Source organism: Bactrocera dorsalis, chromosome 1, assembly GCF_023373825.1.
Source record: "Bactrocera dorsalis isolate Fly_Bdor chromosome 1, ASM2337382v1, whole genome shotgun sequence".
NCBI classification, from domain to species: domain Eukaryota; kingdom Metazoa; phylum Arthropoda; class Insecta; order Diptera; family Tephritidae; genus Bactrocera; species Bactrocera dorsalis.
In genome coordinates, this window is record NC_064303.1 from 103,599,423 (window position 1) to 103,607,448 (window position 8,026).

Below are 8,026 nucleotides of genomic sequence, written 5' to 3' on the forward strand. Positions count from 1 at the left end.
ACTAACATTTTTGCGTCGACTTTTTTGAACTTCAACTTTTTGTTCGCACAGTTTTTTTGAACTCTGCTCCCGCTCTACGCCATTTGCTGGTTTTTGTGCGAGTCTGCAATGTAAACAGTAGCAAAAAGCTGCTGCAGCATACGATACTTGCCATAATTTGCTATTTTATGGCTTTGATTTGACTTTTATTGTCGCCGAGATTTGATTTTGATTTTTCCCCGCCCTTCTTTGTTTGCGCTCTTTTTATGAGTTTCGTATTTGATTTTATGATGTCGATATGAGAGCTAGCAGCTAACTTTCGGATAGGAAGCAACATATGTAGGTGGGTAGCTTGTTGCAGTTTTTTTTTGGTTGTTGTTGTTGTTGTTATGGTGTGTTCTGCAGATGATTGTATTTTTGTTGTTGTTTTGGTGTGCTCTGCAGGTGTAATCGCACTAAGTCATTTTTTATGTCCTTTGGCCTGCGGTTGCCGGCTACCGGTTGCTCCTCCGCTACTCTTGTTTGTTGCTGTAGTTTTTTGTTGTTGTTTAGTTGATAGCATGCGCAAACAGGTGTCTATATTGCCAGCAAGTCACTATTTAGTACAGTTTTTTAATATTTTTTTTTTCCATTTTTCTGCAGAAACCATTTAGTGCGCCAAATTGTGGCACATAATTCACGAGCGATTGCAGTTTTATTGCTGAAGTTTGGCAGTTGCTTCAAGGCTGTTGGAAATTCACACTACTTCCCTTCCTTCTATAAATAGCTTACTTTTTATTATTCCTCTTAGCTTATAGATATGCATCCTTTTTGCATTTTCATTTACTAAATCCTTTTATATTTGCAAAAAATATGCAAAACTCGTGCAAATTTCGCTCATTTGCTTCTAATTACCTTCACGCTAATGATTGCCTCATATAACTGAATTACTTTGAATTACTTGCCGCGATTACTTTAGCTATTTAACGCCAACATACAAATGTCAGTCGACTACAAGCATTTAATGCGGTCGCAAATTCCGCCAATGATGCTCATTTTCGCTTGAAAATCGCTTCTCGGCTAATCGCATGAACATTATTTGGCAACACGGCTTTGTTAACCGTCAAAAAAGTATGCGGCATCAACAATCATTATAAGGATAAAAAAAAAGTATGAGAAGAAAAAAAAAGAGAATGAGACTAAAAAAGAGTATGAGATTAAAAAGTAGTATGAAAACAAACATATAAAAAAAGCTGCTGCAACCGCGAGCGTCAACTAGGCATCAAAGCCAAAATGGGGGACGACAAGTTGCTAATATTCATGCATCATTAAAACGTACGCCCGTAAAGCGGCATTGCTCCCCCAAATATTTTGCCATTCAACTACAATAAAAAATTGCATTTTTTGCTTTCCGCTTACATTTTTTCTTTGCGCATATTCCGCTAATATTGGCGCTGCCCACCCTTCTGACATTTCAGCGTGGCATTTTTTAGTGCTTTAATCCTTGCAGGCCGCATTTGGCACGCGTGTATTACGATTTTATTTTTTTGGTTTTTGTATTGTACTCTATTGGCTTTTTGTTGCCACTTTGAGTCGCAAATATTGCGGATTTTGTCAAAATCACTGATGCAGTCAATTTGACGCTTTTCTCTCTACGCCACTTGCTGGTTTTTGTGCGAGTTATGTAAATTCTGCAGTTGTTTTTGTTTGTTCGGTGAATTTCACAGTACTTTAAGTTCTTTGCTACAATACAATAAGAATATTTACAAATTTACTAAATAAGTGCGCAAAATTGACTACTTGAGTATGTGATATACATATACATTAGGGTGATTCAAAAAAATTTTTTTTTGTTTTTTTTAATTGGTACTCGGAAAAATGGGTTCCTAGACACCTCTAAGAAAGCCTCTCCAAATATGAGTTTTTAATTGTAACGGGAAGGCCCTCCGCCTAACGGTTTTCAATTTTTTCTTATTATCAGATAGAAAAATTTATATCTCGCTTCCAACTACTTGAAAAAATATATTGTTAATTAGGTTTTAAAGGAAATTGAATGCTCTAAAATATGGTCTCTTATGATTTTTTCGTAAACCTAACCGTTTAAAAGATATTAACGGTTGAAATTTGACTATTTTTGGAAAAATTCTTTATTTCTTATTAATTTTATAACTCAATGAAAAAAAATTATTATGAATGATGAAACACATGGTTTTGTAGGAAATTTACTGCTCTATAAAAATGGTCTACCATGATTTTTCGATTAAGTTAAGCGTTTACGAGATATTCATCGTCAAACATCAATGCATATTAGGGTGGATCAAAAAAAAAAAAAAAATTTCGGTTTCGGTTTTTCGGTTGGTACTCTTAAAAATAGGTTCCTAGACACCTCTAAGAAAGTCTCTCCAAAAACCTATTCATAACAATTTTTTTTCATTGAGTTATAAAATTAATAAGAAATAAAAAATTGTACCAAAAATAATCAAACTTTAACTGTTAATATCTTTTAAACGGTTGGGTTTACGAAAAAATCATGAGAGACCATATTTTAGAGCATTCAATTTCCTACAAAACCTAATTAACAATATATTTTTTCAAGTAGTTGGAAGCGAGATATAAATTTTTCTATCTGATAATAAGAAAAAATAGAAACCCGTTAGGCGGAGGACCTTCCCGGTACAATTAAAAACTCATATTTGGAGAGGCTTTCTCAGAGGTCTCTAGGAACCCATTTTTCCGAGTACCAATCAAAAAAAACAAAAAATTTTTTTTTTGAATCACCCTAATATACATATATAAATTATATCGTTGTTTTTGTTTTTGTTAACAAGAAAAGTCCTCAGAATTGTTACTTACTTGCAACTTATCGATCCCAACAGGGTGAAATCGCCGAAATGACAGCCTTCGGCCGGATTAACTTCGAGTAAATTTCCGCAGAACCGGCTGTCATGAAGAGTATCCTTGATACCTTATATCTCCGAGGGTGTTACTATCTTCGGATCACCTACATAGACCGATTTAATAAAAAATTAGAAAATTTTAGAGGTCCTTGAAGAAGTGATCATAAATTACCAAGGTATTTTGAAAAAAATCTCTAGAAAGGGGATTCCTAAATCTGTTTGCGAGTATATAATTGATAATGCATACTTTACTTAGAAATATTAAAGAAGCTCTATAGAAGCCTAAACTTACTAAGAAAATAGATCATAAGTATCCTGGAAAGTTATTTTTCTTCTAGAAGCTGCTTCATTTATCTAATGTCAGTGTACAGGGTACACGGAGCCTACTAATACAAATGCACTTTCAAAAATATTTTCATCTTGTGACTAATCTTGGAAAAGAACCATTTGAGTAGGTTCATAGATAGAAGAAAGATAGAAAAATAATTTACACTGTGACCTATAGTCTATTGTGTCCTCTCCTATATTTCATATGGTCACAAAGATCTATCAATAATTTCAGAAGCTTGCTGAGCGCCATTGAGGTGATGTGATCTATGTCTACGTAGATGGATCCTAAAGCCTTCAGCCTGCTTCTATAACTTTCTGGGTAATTTAGGAACAGGTGTTCTGGAGCTTCCTGCTCCATATTGCAAAACCGGCAGTCTGACTATGCCCATGTAGGACAAGTACTTCCGGAGTTCACAATGCTCAGCTTACAAATACTGTTGCTTCTTTTCTTACTACTTATACTTTTTAAATATGTATATATATTCCTTTCCACTAGAGTTGCTCGCAAGAACAATGACCTTCGAAGTAAAATCTGATTCAGTTCGGGTACAGGCCTGAAAATTCATACTTCTTATATAATTTAAAATCACAAAATGCGATCCATGCCATTCTATAACACTTTCCTGAACACACAAACATACGTTTGTATATGCGAAGTCAAAAAATTGCGTCAATATTTGTGCTGCAGCATGTGTCATCATTATATTTCCGCCTATAAAGCCGTCTCCACAGCAATTATGACAGCAATAAAAGCGCGCTCTAATTTGTGCTGGCAAATTTGCTGCGACAAAGTACATTATAATAAAAATGCAATAACCAAATAAATAGGAAAACAAAAGCAACTAAGTAGATAATCAGAAAACAACATTTAACAACAAGACAATACACAAAATGAGAGCAAAAAGCAGCAGTGGCAACAGCGGCAAGTGCAGTTGGCAGCGAAAGTTTGCGGCCGGAAAGGGGTTGGAGTGGTGAATTGCTGTTAACTGTGCTAAAATTGCAAAACATAATTCAAAATGCTTGACTTGACTTCACTGGCAGTTCAAAGGCAGGCGCGCTACATATGAGCGCTGCGCAAATAAAGCGAAATATTATAAAAAGCAATACAGTTATTTTGCTATGCGTATGTGTGTAGAAATATACAATAGACAAAGACTAGTGCTTTGGTAGTGTGTTTACTTTGCTTGCTGCGGCGCAGACAGACACTCACTTACTCGCATGCGGCTAAGTGACTTTTATTTCGTTTCTCAAGAGCATTTTTATATTTAATGTATTTTCACTTGTTCAAACGGCTCAATTTAGTGCACAGTTTGTCGACTTCTACCAGCAGTTATCATATGCCACATAAATTAGGGATATGTCACTTTGAAAGCACATAATGTTTAAACGCGCTTTGGAGCACTTTTCGATTTTTGCGTTTTTTCTTGCGCTCTTTGTTTTGTCGAGTGTTTAACTTCTTTGCTGGTTGGTGAATGAGTTGAATGACTCTTTAGCGCAAAAATTGCTTTATATAAATGTGATAATAATTTATTTTCACTACATTTCTCCACCTGCTAAGTGATTCAGTTGCAACATGCACATGGCGTATGAGTAACATTTACTTTGTCAGAGCCATATGCAATCCACATGAGCAGCGCGCGCCTAAAACTGCGCTTAAAAAGCAATTAAATAAGCTTAGCAAAAGTTCAGCTACAGATTTGCGCGCAATAAATCGCAATTCATTGCATACTTTACGGCGACACACAATGCTGCACGCGTACGCATAACTGGAAGTGACACCAGCTGGTGTCTTAGGTATACACACCCACTGTCAGATACCCACAGCAAGTAATGCAAGTACCTAACCAACCTTTCCAACCGATTTTCGCACGATAAACCTCAAGCATATATGTATGCGTATCCCACTAGTCATTTAACTTAATTAGTTAGGTTGTTGGCATAAATTCTCTTTTGCTTACGAAACGAAAAATTCGTCGCTGTGAATTTATTTGACGCTCGTATAATGCGGTTTAACGCTTTTAGACAATTTTTAACGCTGCACATTTTTGGCTTTTGGCATTTCCAATGCTACCCACCGGCGTGCGCGCATCTAAAATATTTCTAACCGCGCACACAACTGCACATACACACTTGCACTCTAAAAGAAATATTCGAATTTTTCAACAGCAGATTCCACCGCAGCCAAAAGCCAGCAACCGAATTGGCGCTGTCGGACCAGCCTCAATGTGGTCGACTTGTGGTGTTCTATGATGTTGTTGTTGTTGTTGTAGCGTCAGAATTCTGTGCTCTTACTGTTGTTATGCTGGTTATTGCTGTAGTTGTTGTTGCATGTGCTACTAGTGCTGTTTTTGGCAAGTGATTTGGGGTGACGGTCGTGTAAAGTTCAATTCACAGCGCCACGCCATATTTCCGTTTCCTGATTTTCTTAAGCGCATCGCCAACACACACGCCATTCAATCTCTATCTCACACACACACACATTCTCTTCCTACATACATACTATATATTCTAAGTGCTTGCTCTTTACTAAAAATATATTTAAGTTTTGCTAGGTCTGAGTGCCACTTTGTCGCCTAATTTATGAATTCCGCTTCAAATGCTAACAAATGTGCGTTAAAATGCTAAAAATGAAGAGTTAATGGTGATGAGGCTCACAGATCGGCTTATAACTAAGCATATGTGGATATGGTTTAGTCATAAGCACCCTTGGCAAACCTTTTTTGAGATTAATTGTTTTACTCTAATAAATTATTTTAGTCAAAATTGCGTATTTGAGTATTAGAAATTATACTTTCAGTGAAACCACACAATTATGTAATGCTAATAACTGATGTAATACCGAAAATGGGAACCGAATTTAGGCATTTTATGTATATAGAAAATTTTTGGGGAACTTAGAGTTTTTGTTTGACCCTCGATTGGTTCTAGGCGACTGTTAATATGATTTGAAAATATTTTTGTGTCACATTTCATACAATAATTCATATGCATAATCCAAGGAGAGCGAAAATATTTTATAATTTGTGATATTTCTGTGAGATTTATTTTGATGACAGCGTCAGTAATTGAAGGCACCACAATTATATGCCGTTAACTTTTGGGCAAAACATGCTCAAATTTTTATTTAAATGATTATATTAACCCTGTCATAATATTTCAAAAACATTGGAAAACTTTTTCGAGAAGTATTCGATTATTTATTTTTAATTTTTCTCCTTCTTTATTATTATCGTAGCCGAGTTTATAGCAGCGCGCCAGTCCTTTTCGCTGTCTGGTGCCTAGAACGAACGGAGTGGAAGTCTTCCTCTTCTTCTGCGTCGAATACAGTGAGGGCTGGAGTGTTTTCGTTCACTCGGTGTTTTTTTACGTGGCGGGCTCCGAACTCAGCGCACCTACCCTGGGGAAATATGATTCACCTTCTCACTATAGCTCGCCTTCAGATGTGTCTTGGCTACCCAGAGAATATTTGGTCTAAGACCGGAAGCCGTTAGCTGCTTGAGCCATATGTAAAATAATCGTTTTTGACCAGTCCCAAGTGAACCGCGCTCAGAGAACTTTCTTAACTTGCGCGAACTTCTACATATGGATTCATCCTTATTATAAATTTTTACCGGGTCATATATTACGCTTTTATAAGCTCGTCGAAGCAAACTTTCATGTGCGAGGATTTACAAATCAATGAAAGCTTGCGAGTATCTTATGCCAAAATTCAATTTCCAACAAAGCCAACATGCACAAATCAGGTTTTCAATATTTGTACTTTCTTTCTTAAATGCTGTCTAATGATGCTTTTATTGACCAAAGTTGGCAGTTGCAAACTCAACTCAAAACACAACGCCTCAGTTATCGTAGTCTTTCCATGGAATGGATATAGTATTATGTTGCAGAATATGTCATACTTTTAAATTGAATTGTTTATAAATTTTCAGAAAATGTTAAAAATATTATTTTTTGTGGAACTAAAATCCACATAAAGTTAGTAGAAGAAGCATTGACTGTTATTTTCATACTATAAATTGTGTAAAAAATGTGTAATACTTTGTTCCTACACTTGTGTGTGCATTTATAGTATATATATATATATGTAAAATATTTGCGAACTTTGTACAAAAATGCTTTTCAAAGTTTATTATCAAAAGCTTTAGTCAACTTTTCCGTTGTCTTCACTTCCATAAACTTGAAAGCTTTTTCTATGAATACCCAGCAGAAGTTTCAGCTGATTTTACACTCAACTAGAATAGTTACATATACAGCACTATATTTACAATATATGTATATAAATGTTTACATTTACGATGGTTTATTTTTACGTTGGTCGAAAAAGCTCGAAGAAAAATGTGTTATGTTTAAGAACAATCTATCTATATGGCCTACCAACAAGAAAACAAATGGCTTCTGTTTTTTATATATATAGTATGTATTTTATATTTTAACCATTTATGATTTGAGCAAAATGTCGGCAAAATTGCCACCACGTCCGCTTTTGCACTCGTTTACGCCAATTATCGATGGCCCGGTGCAGCATTTCGACTGGAATTTCGATTCGATCAATTTCATCAAACCCCGGGAAAAAGAAACGGCCAGCATGGCATTATAACGCTCGCAATGGATAGTAACGGCATTCGCTGGCTTCTTTCCGTACCAAAAGGTCAACCCTTAGGCGTGTAATTGCGTTTTCTGAATTGCACGATTGTTTAACCCACCACAAAATGACAATATTGTTTGTTAACGAAGCCATTAAGTCAGAAATGGACCTAGTCTGAACATATGGATTTTCAATGAAAGTCGCCGTTGCTTTCCATCATTTGCTGTACTCAATCGAAAGGGTTTCGTCGCTTCAG